Source organism: Dendrobium catenatum, unplaced genomic scaffold, assembly GCF_001605985.2.
Source record: "Dendrobium catenatum unplaced genomic scaffold, ASM160598v2 fragScaff_scaffold_1179, whole genome shotgun sequence".
NCBI lineage: Eukaryota > Viridiplantae > Streptophyta > Magnoliopsida > Asparagales > Orchidaceae > Dendrobium > Dendrobium catenatum.
The window spans coordinates 342486-369567 of NW_021319641.1; positions in this window are offsets into that span (position 1 = coordinate 342486).

Sequence of the window (27082 nt, forward strand, 5' to 3'; positions counted from 1 at the left end):
TTGATTTCAAATTCCATGATAGAGACAAATTACTTTGGTATACTATTTTATAAGATATTTATTTGTAACCAAGTTTTGAACGGATCTTCTTTTTATCCAATTTATTCTGAGTTAGACCTCTTATTTTCAAAAGACAATTTTTATCCTAAAAGAAGTCCGAGCTAGGGTAAATAGGATCGAATTTTCTACCGTTTTCAGATTCTGACATTATTAACTCATTGATCTTTCAAATCTTTAAAATTTAATTATTTGAAAATTTTGTCATATGCTTGCTTTGCTAAAAACAAAAAAAAATATAGAAAAATTAAAAACCAAAAACTTCGTTTCTTTTTCTCTTGTTTTTATCTATTTTTGTTATTTTTTAGTTTGTATTCATTTTCGTTTGGTGTTTTCTCTGATCATCTCCATCTTTCCTTGATTTTCAAATTCTTATCACATCGTCCTGGCCGATACCTATATCGTCCTGGACAATAGGATAATTTCTCTTCAAAATTATATCTGCTGAACATTTTTCTGAGCTTTCTATAACTCATCGTCCAGAATGATCCCTTATCGTCCTGGCCGATATGATCGAACTCTATTACAATATTTTTTGATTGTCATGGCCGAAACAATTTTCATACGGGCCGATGCATTTATGGTCATCATCCTGGCCGATACACTATATCGTCTTGGATGATCCACGTGTCAGTACGTTTAAATCCTTAAAATTGGCCCTAGAAGATCCATTATTGGACAATCGTCCTGGCTGATCCACTGTTCATCCTGGACGATACACGTGGCACATATTTAAAACATTTTAACTTATGTCGGTACGATCAATTATTATACACCTGGATGATACACCTAATCGCCCCGAACGATCTAATTTTTTAATGGTCGTCCTGTTTGACTCATCAGGATGATCGCCTGTGTCTAATCGTCCTGGTCGATATCTGATCAGAACGGCAGATCGGACTGCCTTTTTGACTAATCGACCAGTACGCAATAATTGAACCAAATCGTCTTGGACAATTCTGCGATCGTCCTGGACGATATGGCCGTTTCTTTAAATACAGGGCATTCCAGCCATTGTTTTCACCTCAACCTTCTTCTTCTCTTGTGTTTACTTACTGATTTCTTGCTATGGTTGGTGGTAAGCGAGTCTAACAAGCTTCTGGAAGTTCCTTGAGGGCCACTCTGGAGCCTCAATTCAGGGAAGTGGAGGATCAAGCATCTTACCGTCGTTACAAAGAATGTGGAATCACCCTTTCCAGAACCATCAATCCTGCCCACCTTTCATATCCGGTAATGGATCTCTTTGCTCACACTTCTCTCTGTTTTATTCTTACCCTCACTGTCCCTTTTTCCTCAGAACATCTGTTAGCATTTTATGCAAATCTTCATATAAATTCTACTTTCACAGGCCTGACCTCCTATGTGAATCGACGCCCGGTCAAGATCACATAACAGGCATGTGCTGAACTATTGCAACTATCCACCACCAGGGATAAGCTGCATATAATTATTTCAGATCCTGATTTTGACTAGTCCACGGCAAAACATTTTCTTTTCCAGACCAACACACCCTTTCATGTTGGAGAGACTAGCTCTTTAGTCAAAGATGCTAGGACAACTCAGCATGTCCTTCGCACCTCCATTATTCCAAAAGCCAGGGACCGAGTCCACATCACTCCTCTACTTTCTCTGACTACCTTTTTCATAATGGCCTGAAGAGAATTTAATGCTACTGATATAATCTTTCAATACATTGATCATTTAATAACTATTTGCGATCCAGGCCATAGGAGGAAACCCAACCTTGCTTTAGGACATCTCATAGCCTTTATTCTTGAAACCAAATACAATCTTCAATACCCTACTCGTCACGACCTTCAGCCTCCTTGCTACTCAAACAGCTCTTTCAATATCCTTCATAGTACTCGTTTCCACCCAGGGGATGGGGAACCTCAGGGGGCCGAGGAGGAGGAGGCTCTCACTCCCGTTCCTGATCCTACTCCTCTTCACCAGCACTCACAGTTTGACCAGCTAATGGAGAGATTTGATCATTGGGAGACCCGTTTAGACGCTTATGTTGCCGCACAGGAGCAGCAACATTCTGAGGACATGGCCCGCTATGAGTAGCACTGCACAGAGGACTTACCATTTTGATAGCTACATTACTCACCAGCAGCAGCAGCATGACTAGGTCATAGCCTGGTTCAATGCTAAGTTTACTACGCTAGCTGGCTACTTTTAGTAGGCTCAACCACCTCCACCTCCATCTGATGATCAGGATCCCTCATTTTTTTAGTTTTAGTTTCTTTTTTTTTAAGATTGCTTTCTTTTTATATATATTTTTTTAGTTGGTTGCTTTAGTTTGAAGTTTCCTCCTCCTTTTTGAGATGTCAAAAGGGGTAGTAGTATGTTTGTACTTATTTTGGTAAAATTTAAAAGCTTGTTTAGTGTTTGCATTACTATTTTAGAATTAATTTTTGATATGTTTGCCATCATCAAAAAGGGGGAGATTTTTACAAACCTATTTTTGATTAAGATTTTGATGATAACAAACAAATCTTGTTTCACTAGAACTGCCTTTTTCACTATTGACTTTTAAGGACCCAAAGATCGGACAGAAATTAGAATCAGCTACAGATTTGGTAGATTAGGATTAAGTCAGTCTATAATCTTCTTTTTTCCTTTTCTTGAGTCAATTGTAAATGTTTGAAGTGACTGATGTTAAGTAACCCTACACACACACTTGAGAGATTTAGAATCTCTATTTTTACTCACATCGGCCAGGACGATATTATTATCATCCTGAATGATCGAATTTAAAACAAAAGTTCAAAATAGGATTTCTTGTTAAGGCAGCCGTAATTAACTGATCGGCCTGGCCGATACTTGTATTGTCCAGGACGATAGGCTTAATACAAAAAAAATTTTTTGCTGACATAATCAATTTAGGTATTCTGTATTTTTGGAAAACGTCCAGGATAATCTTAAGATCGGCCTGGACAATAACACAAAATTATGCCTAAATTAATCCAGGAATCAAGGAAGTAATTAAGGATGATTGATACGATCACATCGTCCTGGATGATCTCAAGATCGGCTAGGATGATCTATTCAAAAACCTTAGTTACTCTTGGATGATAAATATCGGCCAGCACAAATTCAGGGCGATGTGCTAGAAGGTCTGGATCGGACAACTTGAATTCAGGGCGATGCTCTGGACAATTTTCCTCTAATTTGAACTGATCGGCCAGGACAATTATGAGATCATCCTGGATGATCAAGTCAAATTTCAATCATCCAGTTTGCATTCAGGGTGATGCTCTGGCCGATCTCATGGGATTTGTACTGATAGGCCAGGACGATTTACATATCGTCATGGATGATATAGTCTGTAACTTGCAATTAATGAGCTCCTTTGAAGCTCTTCTATTTAAGAGCTCTTGTTCAATATTTTTGAACATCGTTGGCTGCTGTCTTGACCTTAGAAAACCTAAAGGAGAGAGAGAGAGAGGTAGAGAGAGAGAGAGGATCTTATGAGGGGGAGCTTGTGAGGGGATTCACAAGGGTTGCTCCAAGATTTGTTCCACTTCTTCTTCCCTAGAGTCTCTTATCCTTGGAAGGGTTGGGAGAGGTAAGTTTTAGCAAGTGATCGAGGTTCTCTGCCTGCTTCAGGAGGAAGCAAAAGGAGGAAGGTTCTCTGCCTTGCCGGGTGTAGCAAAAAGAGGTGTTTGTAAAGGCTTCTCCGCCTAGCTGTGGGGATTAAAGGAGAGTCACGTTTGTAGTGCAATACTCGGAGGGCATCTCTGGGGAGTGGACGTAGGTTGAGTTGACCGAACCACTATAAACCCTTGTGTTCTTATTTTTTACTACTTCCGCATTTATTTTCTTCCACACTTATTTTTGTGGTGATTTGGTTTGTATTCGTGCTTAGCTTAATGAAAATTTTTAAATACCAATTCACCCCCTCTCTTGGTTAGCCTTGGGCCAGTTCTATAGGGCTTAACATCCCTAAGGTGGTTTTTGGTGAATTTAAGCTTGGGGAAACCTCTAACTAGGTACTTTTGGGTCACTCTTCTAAGGGTTTTCTTACTGGCATGACATAATCTCCTATGCCAAAACCAATAATCATTAGCAATAGTTTTAAAGAAAAATAAAGCAGCACATTTAATATTATTTAAGTCAAGCATGTAAACATTATTAATCCACTTTCCCTGCAAAACAATATTATTATTTAGGCTAATAATGCATGTATTTGCCAAAAAATTTATGATGAAGCCCTTATCACATAGCTAACTAATGCTTAACAGGTCATGTTTCAGTTCATCTACTAGCAAAACATTTTTAATCAAAAGGTTCTTGGAATTTTTTATTATACCTGCGCCCACCACTTTCCTTATGGTGTTGTCTCTAAGAGTACCTTGCCTCCAGCCCTGGCCTCTAGCATAACAAATTAATCGGCATCTCCAGTCATGTGTTATGAGCATCCGCTATCCAAGTACCACATGGTCTCATGAGGTCTTTGGTGAGAGCACACCTACAAAGTCATCAAATGTCAGATTTAGGAACCCAAATAGGTTTGGGTCCCTTCTTATAAAAAGAAGAATGTAATGCATGTGTGTTATACTATGAATCAAGCAATTTGGGTCTCCACACCTAATGTATACTACAGTGAACAATGCAAGTGTGTAAAATGTGTCCTAGCATGCCACATGAAAAACATCTAACTCTAGAAAAAGGATTCACTAATATGTTCATGTTATAATGCCTCTTCCTAGGTTTTAGCTTTATATCAGGTGTGGATGTATTTCAATTTCTCTCAAGTGCATTTAATTTAGCTTTAAACCTCAAGTTAGAACTTTCTAAAACATAATTATCAACATTCAAATAGTGCTCCCTATGCTCAGATTCTTCAATATAAGTTTTAAAATCAGATTCAAGTGAGGTGTAGGATGCTTTCAAAGAATCATGATCAACAATAAACTCAGAATGCTTTTTATTCAATTAATCAAACTCATCAAGTAATAACATATGATTGCTATCAAGTTGAGTGTGATCTTTACTTAAAATTTCATTCTCTTTTTACAAATTTGAAAATTCCAATTTCATACTAGCATGAGTTTTCCTAAGTTTCCTATATGATGCATGAATGTTTTCACAAACTTTAACTAATTGATCATAAGTTGGTTCATATACCTCTTCTTGATCAGACTAACAAATATGATCACCCATCAAGCACAAGTTTGTTGTCTCCTCTTCAGCTTTAGCCTCAGATGAGTCAGATGCTGAATCCGGCTAGAAAGCCTTTTAGAATCGCTTCTTGTCCTTGTCTTTTCTGACCGTGGGTTTCTCGTCACCCTTCTTCTTGCTTGGGTGATCATTAAATGTTGGACAATAAGCTTTGACATGACCTAGCTTTTTGCATTCAAAATAAATAACATCAAAGGAACTTTTATAATTTTTGCTACTCTTACCTTTGTTTCATTTCTGATGGTACTTGTAATTCTTTCTTATAAAGCATTTAAATTGCCTCGTGATTAAAGAAACTTCATCACTTTCAAACCTAAAAGAATAGTGTCTGTGTTGTTGGCCTTCAGCGACAAAGTTTTCTCCTTTTTTCGCTCACCTACATCAAGTTGTCTTTGGTTCACTCCTTGCTCATAAGAAATGAGTGATCCAAGTAAGTTATCAACAGAATAAGTATTCAAATATTTAGATTTAGTAATGGTAGTGATCTTAGCATCAAAGGAAGAAGGCAAGCATCTCAAAATTTAATTCACTCTTTCATAGTTAGTTAGCTCTCTTCCTAAAGCATGGAATGAGGTGATAATTTGAGTAAACCTAGTATACATGTCAGAAATTGATTCAGTAGGTTTTATATAAAAAAGTTTGTAGTCATGCAATAAAATATTTAACTTAGATTATTTAACTTCATTGGTTCCTTCATAAGTAATACACAATCTATCCCAAATTTCTTTACCGGTAGTACAAGTTAAAAACACATGTAATATTCCAATTTTAAAGCACAAAAAAAATAGTTTAAATATTTTGCATTAAGTTACGCTAAATCCTGTTCATCAAAAGTCAATTCAGTAAAAGAAAGTTCAGTTTATACTATTAATTTCACATGATTGAGGTGAATAACCTTCTTTAACAAGCATCCAGATAGTACATCGATTGAAAAATGTAGACATACTAGTTTTCCAAAAATCAAAAGGGATATTGTCAAACAAAAGCTAACCAAGGGGGGGGGGGGGAGGGGGGCTGAATTGGTATTTTAAAAAATCTTTAAGCAAAAATACAAACTTAAACAAAAGTTCACCAAAAAATCAAAGTGCGAAAATTAAATACGCAAGTAGTAATAAAAAACATGGAAATTTATGGTGGTTTGGTCAACTTAACCTACGTCCATTCCGTCGCTGGATTTTGGCGATGACGGAGGAGGACCGCCGATCATTAGTCGGCGCGTCTAACATGAATGAAGGTCCTCATGGGATTATCAGAGCAGATGATAATTTGTTCCAGCACTCGATCGAAGATTTCGTTCATACCAAAATTTATGCAAGACCGCTAATTATCAGAGAGGTCAGTGATTCACCTGTGAAGAAGAATGCTGTTTCTATGGAACGCAAAGGTAAAGGCATCATGGATCAGCCGGTGTGCATTACTCCAAGTCCTAATATTTCTAGTGCAATTTTAAATTAGAATTCTAACAACGTGGAAGCTTCTTCATCAGATGTGAAGATTTTTGTTAATAAATTCAGTTGTTCAAAAGCAATCTCTGACCTGTGGAAAGAGATAAATGCGAATAACTAGAATATTGTTAACAATTCTTCACACTCTAATGAAAAGCAATCAACTAATCTTTGCACTAATTTGCCTGTGAAGAATTTTATGCAAGCTGTTACTGGTGATAAGATTTTGGCTAAGATTTCGATTCTGTTCCTAAAAATGTTCTATCTAATGCTTGGAAGAAAACACAGCACATTAAACTCAATTATAATTTGAGTTCAACTCGCATTACTGATGACGGGATTGCTGTGATTATGAATCCAGAACTTGAAAATGTTAATTCACAAGTTTTGAGAAACTCTTTGGTTATCGAAGTCTTGTGTAGCAATATACCATTTCCGATCTGCAGTAAAGAGCTCCGGAGACAATGATCCAGATTTGGTAAATTTCATCTTACAACCTTGGGTCTTGATTGGATACTTTGTTCTTTTGCTAATCCTAATGCTGTTTAAGAAGTTCTAGAAGGAGGTCCTTGGTATATTGGAGTAAGTATTATTGGAGTGGATAGATGGTCTCCTTCTTTTTCCCCAGAATCTCTTAAAGGTCTTACAGCACCTATTTGGATTCGTATGCCGTGTTTACCTCTACACTGCTGGGATGAGCAGAATATCTTTAGAATTGCATCTATGATAGGAGCTCCTTTATATCTAGATGGCAATTCTTTTAAATGGGGAAAGAGGGAATATGCTCATATTTGTGTTCGCATTGACCTTGACAAAAAGCTACCAAGAGGTGTTTGGATTGAAGGATTACATGGTAGATCTTTCAAAAAAGTAGAATATAAGAAGATTACTTCTCTTTGTTACCACTGTAGTAAAATTGGACACTTGAAGAACAAATTTCCTTCTTTAAATTCAGTTGTTACCAATGCTAATGGTGGAGATGAAAAAATGATTCAAAAAGAAGGATATGTCAATGAACATGATGAATTAGGACCTTAGATACAGGTTAAATTCAAGAAGAAGAAAACTTTTGGAAAATATGTTCCTAGACAGGAAATTGAGCTTCGTAATGAGCCTCCAACTGTGCTACATTCCACTATAGAAGAAGGTGAAATTATTGAATCACATAATAATTCTGAAATTTAGAATTCTGTTTCTGCTTTGATTAGCAATTTCAAAATCCAGGATTGTTCTCAGGATGATTTGATGAAGGATAAATCTCCTTCCATTTCAAATATTTCATAAGGGAAGGGTTGCCTGCGAACTCAAGTAAATCCTACTGGATTACTTGCGAACTTAGGTATTCCCTATCATATTTCAGATCTTAAAAAGCATCCAGAACTTAATAATCTGGAAGTTGATGTGTTGAAATCAGATTCTGTCAAAATTTCTACTGAGCTGTTAGCAGAAAAGTTTATAAATATGAAAGCTCCTGTTATTCTTGAAAGTAAAAATAGGTTCTCATTGCTTCAAAATGAGAATGAGGAGGAATTTTCAAATCAAAAAAATTATTTGATTGAAAATGGAGACAGACAGTTGGATTTGGAAATCATTTCAGTTGATCCAAAGAGTAACATGAACACAGTTTCTAATAAGAAGAAGATTATTGAAGAAAGCAATAAATTATCTACTTCACCTGTTACAACCAATATTCCAACTACTAGTGAGATTAAATTTAAACTTCAAAAAGAACTGAAATCATTGGGGAATGTCAGTTTAACTTCTAAATCCAAGAAAGGTGAATTGAATAAAAGGAAAGGTAGTGGGTCCCTACCCACTTCTAATCCAAAATGAGCTCATTCATATTCTAGAATTATAGGGGGGCTAGAAAAGTTGAGGCCTCCCATTATTTGAAGGAAATTATAAAAGAAAATGATGCTATTTTTGTTGGTCTTCTTGAGACTAATATTTCTTCTATTGATACTCTGGAGTTCAAAAGATTCATAGGAGATATGTGGAATTTTTACTTATTTCCATCCAATGGTTTATCAGGTGGCATTATGATATGTTGGAGATCAGATTTGGCTAGTTTTTCAGTTATGGAAACTTCAAATCAGTTTGTATTGGGAGAACTGAACATTGAAAACAAAACATCTTGGATCATTGCAACTATATATGGGAGCACAGATAGTTTTGAGAGAAGATTACTTTGGAATAGTTTGGAGAAATACAAATCTTCTAAGCTTCCTATGGTTTTGGGAGGTGACTTCAATTGCATAATATCTCAAAATGAAAAAAAGGTGGTAATTTTTTTTTCACACAAGGAGCTCAAGACATGCTTACATTTATGAGGGATTGTGACTTTCATGTCACTAGATTTATTGGTCCAAGTTATACATGGTGTAACAACAAATCTGGTAAAGCACAAATATTAGAAAGATTAGATCGTTTCATCCTTAATTGCAAAGCTTTGAATATGTTGAATGTTGCGGTGGTAAAGCATCTTGCACGCATTGCATCTGATCACTGTCCTGTGTTATTAAGGATATCTTCTCCAATTATTCATAAAAACTATAATCTGAAATTTGAAGACACCTGGTTATCATATCCAGCCTCTCACTCAGTCATTTGGTTTGCTTAGAATAAACCTTTGGGAGGTAATGCAAACAAAATTTTGAATAAAAATTCAAACAGTCCTTAAAAGCTTTGTTTTTTGGAACAAAGGCAAACATAAAAACTTGTCTGAGTTGAAAATTTGTTTAAAAAAGGAAATTCTTGATCTCCAAGAAGAGGAATGTTCTACTGAAGTTTTTTCTGATCTAAAAATTGCTCTGTTAAGATCCAAGGTTCGGGAGTTGAATGTAACTCTTGGACGTCTATGCACATGGTGGAAACAAAGATCCAAAATGGAATGGATCAAAGATGGTGATAGCAATTCAAAGTTATTTCATGCTTCTACAATAGCTAGAAAAAATACTAATTGGATAAACCATGTTAAAGATGAAACGGGTTTGCTGATTGAAAATCAGGCTGAAATTAATGAGGTGTTTTTGAATTTCTTCAAAAACAAATGGAAAAATAGAATTTTCTCCTTGAATGATTGGCCACCATGTTCAAATACTATTGATGCGGCTGATTATGTATTACTTGACAGAGAATTCTCCAAGGAAGAATTGGTAGCTGTTGTCAACAAATTGAGTTCAAATAAAGCCCCAGGAAGAGATGGAATTACTTATTCCTTCATAAAAGGTTATTGGCATATTATTCATAATGATTTGTGTAATGCCATTAATTTTTTCTTCAAAAATGGTTCTATGTGCATGGATTGGAAAGAAAATATTGTGGTGCTCATTCCTAAGGTAAAAAATCCTTAATTACCTTTTAATTATAAGCCCATTAGTCTTTGTAATACAATTTATAAAATTGTGGCCAGCATGCTTTTAAATAGAATGAGTAATCTATTTCCAAAGATTATATCAGAGATGAAATATTCTTTTGTAAAAGGGAGACTTACGTCGGATCAAATCCTTCTTGCACAAGAATTATTTCACAAATTTAGATTATCCAAATCTAGAAAGGGGTTTGTTTCTATCAAAGTTGATATGGAGCAAGCATATGAAAGCATGTGCTGGCCTACTCTCAATCAAATGCTTCATTGGTTTGGATTTCCAAAAAAATTTCAGATCTTATTATGGAATGTGTTATGAATCCACATTAATCTATATTAATCAACGGTAAATACTCAAATTGGATTGAGTCTAAATGTGGATTTAGACAAGGATGTCCACTATCTCCTTACCTCTTTATCATGTGCTCCCAACTTCTTTCTGAAGAATTCTCTAGAAAAGGAGGTAATATTGGTATGAAAGTTGCTCCTACTGCTCCTTTGATCTCTCATCTAATGTATGGAGATGATATTATTATTTTTGCAAAAGCTAACAAAAGTAGTTTGAAGACTATAAATGTAATTTTGAGTAACAACTGTAAGTGGACTGGACAAGTAGTCAATTCGGCCAAATCCTCTTTGCTTTTCAGCAACGCCATTCCTGAGAGCTCAGCCAAACTTTTATCCAGATTGTTAAAATTCAAAATTGTAAAGGAGCTAGATTTTCTTGGTATTAAAATTGTCTTGAGAAGACTGGTCAAATCAGATTTTTGTTTTTTAATTGATAAAGCTGCAGCTAAGTTGAATTTTTGGGGAAATAAATTTATTTCTCTAGTTGGTAAGCTTGTTCTGTTAAATGCCTCCTTCCTTTCTTTGCCTATTTTCATATCTACCCTATCTCTTGTTCCTTTGAAAATTTTAAAAGAGATAGATAAGATGTGCAGAAATTTTTTATGGAATAAAAGAGATGGAAGTTTTGGTATTCATTTTGTTGCTTGGGATTTATTGTACAAACCGAAAAGTAAAGGAGGTAGAGGAATTCATTCAATGCTGGAAAGAATTGGTCCATTAAGATCCAAATTGGAACTCAATTTTATTTCTAAACCATCTTCTTTGCTGAACAAAGCTTTAACAGCTAGATATGGTAATGATCTATGGGATGGTGATAATAGATGCAATTCTTCTTCTACATGGAAAATCATTTTGAATGGTGCTAAATTTTTATACCCTCTTATGAGATGGAAGATTAGAAATGTAAAAAATGTGAATACCATGAATGACGTTTGGATTTTGGATAAATGCTTGAATAAATGGCCAAATTTTACATCCATTTTAGATCAGCAATACTGTAACCTCTCTGTTTTTATCAGTAATGAAGAATGGAATATTGAATGCTTAAAGAATTCCTTTGGCCTGCAGCTTGTTCAATTAATCAGTCAAGTTCCTATATTTTCTAATATTGATAATGACTGTATGGAATTGATTACCAATTGCTCTGGAAAATCTATTGCTGCTTTAGCTTTTGAAAAAACCAGAGAACATGATACATAAAGCTTATACTGGAGCTGGATTAAAAAGCTTAAACTTAGACCTCAAGTTGAAATATTTTGGTGGCGTCTTTGTATTAATGCTTTACCTTCTAAATGTTTTCTTCATCGTAGAGGCATAATAGAAGATATTGAATGTCCTAGATTATGTCCAGACATAGAAGAATCAGATCACATAGCTGGAAAATGTGAATTCATAAAAGAAGTATGCGGTAAGCTCAAAAAATGGAATTTCTGTATGCCTTCGTTTAATTCTTTGGAAGAATGTTTATATGAGTTACATAAGATCTCGGATCAGAATCCGATCATTGGAAACTTATACTGTTCGGTTATTTTTGGTTACTGGATAAGCAGAAATAAATTAATTCTTGGTGACAAAAAAGACAGCTTTCATTTCATAGCAGTTAATGCATTAGAATATGCATTTGGGTCATTAAAAATCAGTCCAGTTTGGGAAAACTGGGAAGCTAATCAGCAAGTATTGTTGGATAAGGAAACTTGGCTTCCTCCTCCTCCTCCTGGCTAGATTAAATGCAATGTGGATGCTTCCTTATCCAGTAACAACAAAGTCGGAAATGGGGGTGTCTTCAGAGATGAAAAGGGAAGATTTTTTGGAGTTTTTGGATTCAGCATAAATCACTGGGATATTGCTCAAATTGAAATACTTTCTATTCTCTCCTTAAGAAGGTATATTCAAGATTGGATGCTAGATGCTAAAGGCCTTAAGATCGAAGGTGATAATCACAATGTGATTTTACTTGTGCAAAATGCTTTTAAGAATAATTCCATTTCAGAAGATTTTTTAAATCCTAAGGATTTAGATTTTCTTAAAGACTTTAAACATGTGATTTTTTCTTTTGCTAAAAGAGAATGTAATAAGTTAGCTGATATTTGCGCTAAATTAGCTATAAGTTCAAAGTTTTTTTGGGATAATCTGAATGATAGTAGCATTACTCCTTCTTTTCTTCACTTATTAAAGAAGGAGTTTATTTGTACATAGTTGCTTTTATTAAATAAAATTGCTCTTTGCATTTTTTCAAAAAAACCTATGTCCACTCCCTGGAGCCTCTCCTTTGAGTATTGCACTAAACATAATGTCTCTCATTTTGTCCCCACAACATGGTGGAGAAGCCTTTACAAACCTCCTTTCCATTGACCCCATTGAGGTAGAGAACCCAACTCCTTTTGCTTCCTCCAGAAGTAGGCAGAGAACCTAACTCCTTATACTTCCTCCAGAAGCAGGAAGAAAACCTTGATCAAATGCTGAAGTAGACCTCTCAAAACCCCCAAGGAATTAGGAATGATGAACAGAGAAGATGACGATGGATCCTTGCTTAGAGTAACCTTTGTGAAATCCTTCATAAACTCCCCCTCACAAGATCTTCTCTCTCTCCCTTGCTCTCCCTCTTTCCCTTGGCTCTCTCAGGTCAAGACAACAGCAAAAGATACTCTCTTTGGTAGAACAAGAGGTCTTATATAAAAGAGCTTCGGAATAGCTCTTAATTGCAATAAATCGACTTTATCATCCAAGTCAATTTGAATATCATCATGTATGACTAGTAAAAATTTTGCTCAATCAACCAAGACAATTTGGGATTATCATAAGTTTTTTTTTCATATCGTGTATGATTAGTACTAGTCATTGAATATCATCCATAACTTCGCCTTGAATGGATGTCTAGATGATGTAAAAGCAACTTGATTTCCAGACTAATCTCATGATCATTCTGGATGATTAGTTCAATTCAGTACATATCGTCTAGAGTATCACCTTGAATAGAAGCAGGCAGATGTTTGATCATCTAGGAACAACTAAGGTTTTTAAACTGATCATCCCGATCGATCCTATAATTGTCCAAGACAATATGATCGAACAATCAAACCTTAATTACCAGATTAATTTAGGCTTAATTACACTATATCATCTAGGATGATGTCCTGGACGATGTCCTAGTTGATATCCAAAAATAAAAGCTACCTAAATGGATTCGGCGATTTATTCTTTCTGATTTGAGCCTATCATCCTGACCGATCACATATCATCCAGGATGATGCGCTTAATTATGGCTGCCTTATCTAGGATGCCCTAATTAGGGTTTTCATTTTTATTAATCATCCAGGCTAATTTTTTGATCGTCCCGGATGATGTGACCAAAAATAGAAAACTCTAAAAATAGTAAAAAAATTCTCCCAATTGTGTGTGTGCAAGGTTACATAGCATCAGGAATCACATCATTTATAATTGTTTCAAGAAAATGAAAAGATTATAAACTGAGTCAGTCCTAGTCTACCAAATCTTGAGCTGGTTCAAATTACAGTTTGAACTTGTGGACCTAACTTTTTAGTAGGCAAGGTATTCGTAGAGAAATAGAAGTATTTTCTATCATCAAAATTCTATTCCTTAAAATTAGATTTATAACAAAGGACTCCTTCCTCTGCCCAACTCAGCTCATAAGCTTTATTTAAAAAAATTACTTCATGTTCCATCTTTAACTCATAATCTCATTTTAATTTCCAAACTAACCTCTGACAATCAAGTCTCTATTTTTTTTGATGCTAATGTCTTCGTTATTAAGGATGTTCAGGATCACCATCCTATTCTTCTTGGTCAACTAAGTAATGGGTTGTATCATCTTTGGGTTGCTTCCTCTGACCGTCTAAAATACCTTCTTGCTATACAGTCTTCAACTCACCTATGGCATGCCAGGCTCGATTATTTGCATTCAAGAGCCCACACTAGTCTATGCCAACTTTTACCCAACCTAGATTATATTCTAGCAAATTTTCATTATAATTCTTTTAGTATGGCTAAAATCCATAAACTCCCTTTTAGTAAAAGTTCTACTGACTCATCACATGTTTTTCAATTAATTCACATTGATGTTTGGGGCCCTGCTCCTCAACAATCACTAAATGGATTTAATTACCATGTCATTTTTATCGACAATTTCTCCAAATTTTCTTGGCTATACTATATGCATTCTAAACATGAAACTTTCTTAGCATCAACTACACCAAAACCTTCAGTCCCATTGCTAAAATGCCAACTATCAGAGTTCTTATCACCCTTGCTCTTCACCGTTAATGTTCTATCCTTCAGCTCGATATCTCCAATGCATTTCTTCGCGGTTACCTTAGAGAAAATGTTTACATGCACCAACCCACAGAATTCATCGACAAATAACATCCAAACTATGTCTGCAAACTTCACAAATCTCTCAACGGACTTATACAAGTGCCTCACCAATGGTTGCCTAAACTCACATCTCTGCTTCAATAATTCGTCTTCAGGTTTAGTCGTTCCGATCCCTATCTACTTATTTTTCATTGCAACAATATACAATTATATTTTCTCATTTATGTGGACCATATCCTACTTATAGGGAACGATCAACCAATATTAACCTCTCTCCTCCAGCATCTCAAGTCTCATTTTGCTATCAAATAGTTAGGGACCGTGTTAATTTTTCTTGGCATTCAAGTACTTAAAATAGCTTCAAGATATCTCCTTCACCAAAGTCACTACGCCTTGAAAATTTTGCAAGAATCGAGATTCAAAGAATGCAGTCCTACCCCCACTCTGATCACACCCAAATGTCCAGCCACCAGCACAAATGACAAGCCCTTCTCCTACCCTCATATATATCGCAAAATTGCAGGATCGCTTCAGTACCTTTCCATCACTCATCCGGACATAACATTCACTGCAAATCGCGTCTATTAACATATATGTCACTTTCAAGCTCTAAAACTTCTACTCAGGTACATAAAAGGATCACTACACTATGGTCTATCATTCTCACATGGTAATCTCAACCTTCAGACCTACGTTGATGCTGATTGGGCCTCTGATAGCTCAGATAGAAAATCAATTTCTAGATTTTGCACCTACTAGGAAATACTCTCATCTCGTGGTCAGTAAAGAAGCAAGTAACCGTGGAAAAGTCATCCACCGAGGCCAAATACAGTTCCCTCTATGCTATAACTTCCGAAGTCTTATGGCTATGTTGACTCATCAAAGAACATTAACTCCCTCAAATATCTCCACCTACAATCTACTGTTATAAAAGTTCGACTGTAGCTTTGGCCAACAACCCGGTGTTTCATGCTCACACAAAACACATTGAAATAGATTACCATTTCCTTCATCAGCATATTGATACTGGTGCAATCTCCATAGAACACATCAGTTCACCCAATCAAGTCGCTGACATTCTAACCAAGCCGCTTGCGATCGCAAGATTTGAAGATCTATGCAACAAATTGACCATTGAAGTCAAGAATGATCAATTTAAGGGGGCCTCTTAGGAGACCTTATACGTTAGACACCTTAATGTCTTTCTTAGAATATTAGGTGCTAGATTTTTTATTTATACCACTATGTAACAATACTTTAGGTGTCGAGAATACATTTCCTTTTACCAACTTTATCTTGTTTCTTTCTCCTTCTTCTTGCTCTCTATTCTTTCTGTTAGCCCTTAAGCTAGCTTAAGTGGAGCCCAAATGGCATAAAGCTTGATTCAATTGTTTCTCTAAAACCTTCTAAAAGACTTTCCATGGATATCCACCTAGCTAGACTTAGTCAAAACTCACTAAAAAGAAAATCCTGACCCCATATGCATATCTTTGTCAAAATAGCCTTCCTTCTTCACTTACCTAATTAATAATGTTTTAGGATGCTTAGCATAATCCTAAGAAACTCCTCTGATACATCCCAACCATCTCGAATGTTCTCAGGAAGATGCGTGAGATGGGTAGGCAAAAAAGTAGATAAGAGAGAAAACCTTCATTTGATTCCCTCTCTTATTAAGAGAACCAATTGGAATAATACCCAGAGCTCCCTTTTTATTTTCAAAAAAAATTCCCAATCTCCCAGATGTCTCTAGATAAGAATTCAAAATAGACAAGTAAAGGTGAATGTCCATGAACCATCTTTTTTTAAGTCTTTGGGAGAACTAGAAGTGGTTGCATTTAATTTTGAGGAAGAACCAACAACATGGGGATCACCTGCATAGCCTCCTCCTCCTCCTCTTACTTACTATTACCCCTAGGATGCTTAGACTAAGTACTTTATACATTTGGAATTAAAAGTTGGCACTCATATTGAGTGGTATACACAATGGTGGCACTATATGGTGGCAAGAGTCCACCTCATGTTAAGAGAAAATGCAGTAGTAGCGTAAGGAAGAACATGTATGGTCCAAGGATCAGTTCACTTCCTTGCACAGCTACTTCCATCCACCTCCACCACCATTAGATCAAAATTTGTTCGATGTGTAGTATGTGTCATTTAAATTTTGTTATTATTATAATTTATTTTTTATTCTTTCTTTCTCAATATAGTTTTGTTTTTTAATTCCTCTTTTTGTTGATGTCAAAAGGGGGAGTAATAAGTTATATTGGTTGTATTTTTTATTAGCAAAGTATATATTTTTAGTATGTTTGCAATTGCATTCTATTTACAAATAAAAGAAATAATAAAAAAAATTTTCCTCATATTTAATAAAGGGGAGAAATTAATAGAAAATTAAAATTCAAACTTGCAAATTTAAATTTAAACCAATAATGTTTACCATCATAAAAAATAAAGAGATTATTCAAATTTTGGAGCTTGAACGTATGTTTTGATGTTGATAAATATTATTGGTTGATCATTTACTTATTTGTTCTTTATATATTGTATTTTTTTAATTTGTCACTAACCATTTTTCATACAACATACACTAAGCAAAATTGAAGAATGAAGACTCAAGATAGTGCAATTAGTCTATATTTGATATAATTTCTACTTTTATTTTCCATGAGTCATTTTTTTGTTTTAGGTGTATGTTGGCTAGATAACCAAGAACACACTCACAATGGGGAGTAAAATTAAAAATTTAAATTGTTTTTATCTATTCATACTATACGAACAAAATTGTACTATATGATATGCTTAAAATAAAAATAAATTCAAATGTTTATTTAAATAAAATTAATTAAATTAGTCCATAACTAATTGTATTGTACAACCCTAAATTGTGCAAGAAGATTTGTTATTTTTAAAAAACCCTACCATCAAATCTATGTTATCTAAATTAGGAAAATTTGAACTAATTATACTATATAAAACATTTTCTATTGTATGATCATCAATTAAATTTTCCTAATTTAATCCCATGATTTAAGGAATCAAATCATGATCTAATCATATTGTAAGATCAATAATATAAATGATGATCTAAAAGAGTGCTCAAGTAGATAAACCTTGCTTCATTATAGATGATTTATGATTCTATATAACTAATCATATTGGATGACTATGCATCATATAGGATGATTTGTTATAGAAATAAACTAAGCAAACAACATGATTAGTATATTATTCAATATAATTAGAAAATAAAATTTAAAAATTAGGGGTTTTTTAAGAGACCACTTTATAAAATCATCATATGATTTGAAGGAAAAAAGTTTTAGTAGCTGGAGAAATTCTTTTTAAGGAGAGAACTTTGGAGGGTTCCCACTTCACTTAGGGGTGGGGGTGGGGGTGGAGAGAGAGAGAGAGAGAGAGAGAGAGGAGATGAGGATTAAGATGAGGAGTTTGCCTTAAGGGAATAAGTAGGTGTGATTGGATTCATAAAGTTGCTTCGGCTAGCTAGTACATTGGGTCATCCCATTATTTTGGTGGAGCTTTTAGAGAGGTGTTCTATGAAGAAAATCTTCAGGAAAATGTCTTACTATCGAGGAGGCTAGGGAAGGCATCTCCATCAGCCTTGGTAGGCCAAAGGAGGGAAGACATCTCCACCATTGCAAGGAACTGAAGGAGGATCATGGTCTCTATTATAGTGAGGAGCTAAAGGAGGGATCAACATCTCTTCCAGGTGAGGAGCTAAAAGAGGGATGACATCTCTACCAAGCCAAGGGGTAGAAGAAGGGAGTTTCTTCAGAGTTTGTATAGGTTATTCTCCGCCTAGTAAGGAAGAACGGATTTTGCACTTAGTTGTGTGTTAAAGGAGTCTCACTTAGTGCAATAACAAAAAAATGAACCTTTGGGGAGTGGGCGTTCATCAAAATAAATTAAACTACTACAAATATGGTTTGCATATTTTTTACTTTTTTGCACTTTATTTTTTCTGCACTTTGGTTTACTTTTGGATATCTATGTGAAAGTTTTTTAGGTGATAAATCGCATGTTAATGTTCTATTTTAAAATTAAAAAAAAATAAAAAATAATTATTTTTGAAAAGTTTAAAAGAAAAAAAAAAAATTATTTACTTTTGATTTTTATTTGAAATTTTTATTTTCTTAAAGGCTTTTATATATGATATTTTTTATTTTAAGTAAAAGTTTTTTAAAATAATAATTTACACCCTATCTCTATGTGCCATAGGAACTATCAAAGACAATATAACACTACTAGAAAGGTAGGGGGAGCTGGTGCAATAGGAAAACCTAAAGGTTTTTCAGTTAATTTTTTTTTTCTTGTAAAAGGCTTCAAGAAAAAAATTTATTTTGTATAAGCCAACATTATGATTAAGACTTTGACATTAAATTCCTTTTTTGCAAAAATGTTTATTAATACTAAATGGTTGAATTTTGTTATTGATAATTAACAATGTTTACAAGATTTATTTATATTGCATTATTAAATCTAGTGATGTTTGTTTCTTCAATCCACTACAGATGAATTATGGTTCTAGCATTAGAAACTATGCTATGCAAGCAAGAGGACTCTTAGGAAGATTACATAATTAGAACTAGTTAGAGGTATTCCTAAGCTAGAATTTCAAAAAGAGCATCTTTGTGACACAGACCACATAGGAAAATAAGTAAAGTCTTCATTTAAAGCTATTTAGGATGTAGTTACCACTAATCCATTAGAAGTGTTTCATATGGATTTGTTTGAACCTATTAATATAATGAGTTTAGGAGGAAAAAATTTTGGTTTTGTGATAGTGATGATTATTCATGGTTTATGTAGGTTAAGTTTCTAGCAAATCAAAGTGATTCATTTGGAATTTAGATCATTCTTAGTTTGGATTCAACACAAAATTTATTATTTAATCTCCAAAATTTATAATGATTATGGAGGAGAATTTGAGAACGAGAAGTTTGTAATATTTTGTTAAGAATGTTGTATTAAACATAATTATTTAGCCCATAAAACCCATAATAGAATGGTGTAACTGATAGGAAAAATAGGATAATTAAAATATACTATGGTGATTCTTAATGAGTATAGTCTGTTAAAACACTTCTGGGTAGAAGTAGTGAATACTTTTTGCTATATTTTGAATAGAGTAAATATTAGTGCTCTGTTGAGAAAAACACCATATGAGCTACACAAGGGTAGAACTTTATATGGGTGTAAATGTTTTGTATTAATAATGGAAAATCACATCTAAGGAAATTTGATGCAAAGGTAGATGAAATAGTATATCTATGATATTGCTGGGGGTTAGGAGTCCAATAATGCGAGCTACACACAGAGCTAGATTGCTACATGAATATGCTTAGGTCTCCTATGATATAAAAATAATGAAAGCCCAGTAAATATGTAAGTATATCGGTTGATTAATTAATAGAGTGACAGAGAGGACTGCCAATCCCATGAGGAAGTTTTTTGCTTAATTATAATTAAACTTTTCCTCCCTAATATAGATTTATAGTTTATCTTATTGAATATAAATAAATTATTATTGAATTTTTTCCACTTAATGGAGAGTTGCAAGAAAATTTGATAGTATTATAAATAAGATGTTTTGGACTAATAAATGTAAAACAATATATTTTCTAATAAGAATCCTAATTTTAGAAGTAGATCAGAGCATATGCATCCCTAAATCTCTATCAAGCTTGTAGGGGTAGAAAGGGAGGTTTATAGCCTTCTTATAATTCTAATATCTCTATAGAATCTAGAATGTTTATCATACTATATATTGGTATGCCAACATTCCACTTTAATACTCGTATTTATTCTAATATTCCTCCATCGAGGCAATACATCACATGAGAAATTAACTTTAAATATGTCAATTGTATGCATTAAGTTAAGAATGGAAAAATATACAATATCTATGAACTAATTTAAAGTACAAGATTCTATAAGAGTACTTGCTATATATTTACTCATTAGCCCAAACTCATATATAGCCAGACATGAATAACACAAAAAGTAAACTCATGTTTAATTTATTCATATAAGAAAAAATATACATGAGAATTATTAAAGATAAATGTCACACAAAAGAATGAATTGATACTCTCCACAGTCATTATTTCTCCAATACTAAAATTTATCACACAATATAGGCTAAGATATCCAAATAAATATATGTTGTACTTCCCTAGGGGAACAAAAAAAAAGACACTTAAAAGTGTAAGAATCCACTAAAATTGATAGAACTCTAATAAAAAAACTAAAATATATTTATATTAGTGCATAAATGAACTTAGGCACTAAAGCATTGAAGGTGTTGGTCATTGTGGTGGTATAAAATGTATTAGTACCTCGACACTATTAAGCATGCTCTACTTTGGTGTCGTGCTAACCTGGTATAATAATGGTTGAATCCATGCTTCATTTTTCTTAGTTAGCATTGAAATTATAAGAAGGACAAGAGGGGGGGGGGGGGGGGAAGAAGGAAAAGGGGGGGGGGGGGTGTGAATTGTGAAAATATTTTGACAATAGTTAAAACCTAAGCAAAAGTTCTAATATTTTTTGATGTTTTAAAGTTTTAACATGAAAATTTAAACAACCTTTTTTTTCACAAATTTTCCCAAGCGAATATTGAAAAATAAAATGCACGAAGAAATGAAAGACAATAAGGAAAAAGCACACCGAGATTTTTATAGTGATTTGGTCAAACCATGACCTACGTCAACTCCCCGGAGTCCTCTGCTCCGGGTATTTCACTACAAGCAATAGCTCTCCTTTTGCCCTCCTTGGCAAGGCATAAAAGCCCTTACAATACTCCCTTTCACCAACCCGGTGTGGCGGAGTGCCAAACTCTATTTTCTCCCTCCTGGCGATGACAGAGAACCTTCTTGTTTTTCTCCCTCCTGGAGAAGGCAGAGTACCTCGAGGTCATGGATGTAGAAGAGCCTTTCCCCTTGGAGATCCTCCCACAAATTCTTCTAGGGCCACAAGAGGAGCAAGATGCAGCAACTTCGGATCAACCGTGTGATCTCCCTCACAACGCTCACCTTCTCCTTCCTCTCTCAAACCCTAAAGAACTTCTCAAGTGCTCTCTCCCTCGGAATCCCTCTCTAACCACATTCTCCTCTCTAATTCACACTGAAAAAAAAATTACTATTTTGATACCCAAAAAAATGGGATCCAAAAACCTGAAATTTCAAAAGTAGCCATTACTATCATACATTATGGTTTCTAATCGTACAGTACGATATTCATAAACAGACTTCATCCTGGTACGAAGTGGTACGAACAGTTCAAAAACATTTGTACAGTACGATATTAAATCGTACGGTACGATCCACAACAATTCTGTTCGTACAGGACAAAAGTCGGGATGATCAAACATCGTCTCTATTTATCGTATGGTACGATGTACATCATACAGTACGATGAGGCAAAACCCAAGAGATCATCCAGGACGATCTTCGGGATGATTATAATTCATCTTTGTTCATCGTATTGTACAAAGGGTTCGTACAGTACGATGTTCAAATTATAATTAAGCTCAAAATTCTTGCACTAATCAAGGATTTATTGCACTTATCACGGGTTAAATTAAGTAAGTATTTAAAATAAATCGTACAGTACGAACATGTTCGTACGGTACGAACGGCGCAAAATAACTTACTTAAGTTAAAACAACGGCTAGGGTTTTGGATTTTAATATATCATACATTACGATTATATTCGTACGGTACGATCTATTCCCAGAATTATCCTACAAAGCTCAGATCGTACAGTACGAAATAATATCGTACATTACGATCTACAGAGAAAGAAAAACTCTAAATTTTTCATTTAAAAACACTCTCCCCCTGTGGGTGTGCATGGTTGCTTAGACTTTTATGCATTTTGTGGCCAGACTCAAGAAAATAAAAATAAAATAAACAACAAAATACATTGCAGACTCATACTCCTAACCTACCCATTCTTGAGTCTTCCTGTCGTCCTGAGTTGCTTTTGATCTTTCCTGAAATGTTAGTACTCACGGACAATATCAAATAATATTCAATGAATCACAAGATAATTCAAAATATATTATTTGTCATCATCAAAATCTCAAACTCGGGGTCATGAGTTGCAACAATCTCCCCTTTTTTTATGATGTCAAATAATGTTTGTTGTAAGCAAGTGTTAAAGGCATTTTTTTTTAAATTTAATTTAATCATAAGAACAAGAAGAAACAGAATAAAATAAAATGCAGTACGAAAGAAAAAAAAAACATGTATTTAACCATAGAAACAAAATACAACAACCTTCTCCCCCTTTTGACAGCACCAAAAAGAGGAGAAAACACTAAAAAAGAAAAAACAACTACAATACGAAGATAATTTATAGTGGAGGATCCTGATCAGTAGGTGGTGGAGGTGGGTTTGGTTGGAAGTACTGAAAGAGATTGTCAAAGCGCTGATCAATAGCAGTAAAGCGTTCTCCAAACCATTGTATATCTGTCTCGTATTGCTGATGTTGTTCTTGAATGTGAGTATCGAGACGAGTCTGAAGTTGGTCGAAGCATTCGACTAAATCATCGTGTGCTGGTGCAGGTGCTCGGGGTGGTGCATGTCGTCGTGGACATGCTGGAGCTGCGGCTGGGGCATCTTCTCCTTCTTCATCGTCAAAAAAGGTTCTTCTGGCTCGTGTCCCCGATGGAAAAGAATACAGAAAGTGGCATCAGTAAAAAAATAGGAATATTTTTGGGTTCACCAGGATAAGTCAATTGATATTTATTTTGGAGAATATATCGTATAAGGTGACCAAGAGCTATATTTTGTTTTCGGCGAGTGGTAGGGAGACAAACGAAGGTCATATGACGAATGTAGCCAACAATTAAATCGACCTCGTCAAATTTGGTGTTGGACATGATGAGATAGGTAGCGATAGATAAAACATGGGTCATGTTGATCCGGTCGCCAGCTTTGGGTATTATAGAGGTTCTAAGGACATGTTGAATAATTCTGTCATTCCGATTTAGTGATTGGACGAGGGGTTGGTGTTGATAGAAAGAGGCGTTCCTAAGGACTCGATTAAAATCACTCCAATCAAATTCATTTACGAGGAAGTAACGAACCCTAGGACCTTTAGTGGATAGCCCAATATATTGGGCGATGTCGGCTCTGGGGATTTCTATGTTTTGACGACAAACAATGGAGTGGAAAGTTGTGTTGTCGACAGTGTAGGTGAGATTTGCTAGATATTCTAATAAGAGTTCAGAGTTATAGGGAAAGGCCAGGGTGAGGAGGAACTGAAAGGTGGTGGAAGCAAAGAGGTTCAGTACGTCGAAATTCAGTGCAGCCTGATTGAGCATTTTGGAAGGAGTAATTTTGTAGGCCTTATACTTATGGTAGGCTTCCTCATTTTCAGCACTCAAGAACCGAGCGCTGTGATGGCTAGAAGAAGATGAACTTCTAGTTGCCAAACGACCTCTCTTGTTGGAGCTAGACATCATGTAGAGTGAAGTGAGGAAGGTGTGAAATGTGAGAAGGACAAGGTGTGAGTGGAGTGAGGAAAGTGTGAGTGAAAACATCTGCCTAGCCGGGCAATTTATAGAATTTTCCCAACATCGTACAGTACGATAGTGTATCATACAGTACGATAAGGTATTAATTATTCTGACGGTTCGTTTTGTGAAAAGGTGGTCAAAATGTACAGTACGATGAATATCGTACAGTATGATCAGAGGAATATCGATCGTCCCGAGGAATTCAGTATGACTTTTGACCAAACATATCGTACTGTACCAACAGGTGTATCATACAGTTTGAATTGAATTAATATCGTACCGAACGCCTTTATTTCGTTCTTATCCATTGGCTGAGGTGGATCGTACAGTACGATGTGGAGATATCATACAGTACGATCGGCAATAATAATGTACCAGCACGGTTAAATTCATCCCAATCCAATCGCTGACGTGGCACTTACAGTACAAAGAGGAGATATCGTATAGTACGATGACCAATAATAGATAGTACAGTACGATGTTAGTCATACAGTACGATCAACAGAGGCAAAATTTACCATTTAGGTGTGTTCTGTATAGATTATAATATGCTATATAATACGATCTGTGTATCGTACAGTACGATATTACAGAGTCAAGGTTAGTGTTTTTTGTGTAGTGAGTGTATGATGATCAGGAGCAGCCCTTTTTTTTATTTATGCAGTTATATCTATGACACCTAAACTAGTTCTCAAGGTGGTAAAGGTGTCAAAAGCTAGAGGTTTTATGAATATGTCAGCTAATTGATCTCCTGTAATGATGTGATGCAATTCTATATCTCGCTTAGCAATGTGATCTCTAATGAAATGGTGTCTAATGTCTATGTGTTTTATTCTAGAGTGCTGAATTGGGTTCTTAGAGATGCAAATTGCACTTGTGTTGTCACACATGATTGAAATGGTTCCTACAGGTAGGCCAAGATTAAGAATTTATTATTTTAGCTATAGTACTTGTACAACACAACTTCCTACTGCAATATATTCTATCTCGGCTGTGGAAAGTGCTACTGAGTTTTACTTCCCACTGGACCAAGAAACTAATGATTGTCCTATAAATTAACAGGTACTAGAGGTGCTTTTTCTATCTATCATACATCCTACAAAGTCAGAATCTGAGTAAGCTAAGATTTCAAAGGAAGTGCTGTGCCTAGGATACCAAATTCCTAAGTTTGGGGTGCCTAGTAGATATCTAAGAATTCTCTTGACAGCAATTAAGTGAGACTCTTTAGGATCAGCTTGAAAATGGGCACAGAGGCACACACTAAACATTATGTCCGATCTACTGGCAGTCAGGTAAAGAAGGGACCCAATCATTCCTCTATATTTCTTATGATCTACTGATTTTCCACTAGGATCTTTGTCTAATTGAATTGTTGAGCTCATTGGAGTGTTCATGAGTTTAGCACTATCCATTTCATATTTTTTTAAGATATCCTTAATGTACTTTGTTTGACTAAGAAAAGTTCTATTATCCATTTGTTTTACATTAAAGCCAAGAAAGTAATTAAGTTCTCCCATCATACTCATTTCAAACTCATTACTAATTATTTTTGAAAATTCATAACATAACATTTTATCTGAAGATCCAAATAGAATGTCATCCACATATATCTGAACAATGAGAATTTCTTCTTTGACTTTTTGTAAAAAGAGTGTAGTATATACACAACCCTTTTTAAATCCTCTATCCAACATAAATGAGCTAAGTCTTTCGTACCATGCTCTAGGTGCTTGCTTTAATCCATAAAGTGCCTTCTTTAATTTAAACACATGGTTTGGAAATTGTGAATTTTCAAATCCAAGGGGTTGCTCAACATAGACATCTTCCTTAATTACCCCGTTCAGAAATGCACTATTTACATCCATTTGATATAACTTAAAATTCTCGAAGCAAGCAAAAGCTAAGAGCACTCTTATGGCTTCTAGTCTAGCAACAGGGGCAAAGGTTTCTTCAAAGTCTATTCCCTCAATTTGGTTGTACCCCTTAGCTACTAGTCTGGCTTTATTTCTTATTATTGTTTATGAATCATTCACCTTATTCTTGAAGACCCATTTTGTTCCAATAACACTTTGTTCTTTAGGTTTCTTGACTAACTTCCAAACATCATTCCTGGTGAATTGGTTTAGCTCTTCTTGCATTGCTAGAATCCAAAATTCATCTCCTAAGGCCATCTCCTAAGGCTTGATCTATATTTATAGGTTCTATCATAGAGATGAATGCTGAATGACTAACCTCCTTCCGAAGTCCATGCCTAGTTCTTACACCTTCTGAAGGGTCTACTAAAATTAACTCTTTATGATGACTAGAAGAATATCTCCATTCTCTAGAAAAATCTTCCTGAGGTTCTACCCTTTCTCCTAAGGTCATAGTCTCTACTCCTTGAATTGCCTCTATTTCATCATCTTCAATTTTAGATTCAGAGGGCTTATCTGATTCATCAAATACCACATGGGTGGACTCTTCTACTACTAGGATTCTCTTATTAAAGATTCTATAGGCTTTACCTACAGAAGAATAACCTAAGAAGACACCCTCATCAGACTTGGGATCAAATTTTCCTAAGGGATGTTTACCATTATTCAAGGTGAAGCACTTGCACCCAAAGACATGTAAGTGTGAAAAGTTTGGTGTCCTACCCTTAAGGAGTTCATACGGAGTTTTGTTCAGCTTAGATCTAATGTTCACCCTATTTAAAACATAACATGCTGTGTTGACTGCTTCTGCCCAAAAGTATCTAGGAATGGTGTACTCCGCTAACATTTAGCAGCTTTTACCAAGGTTCTATTCTTCCTTTCTGCTATA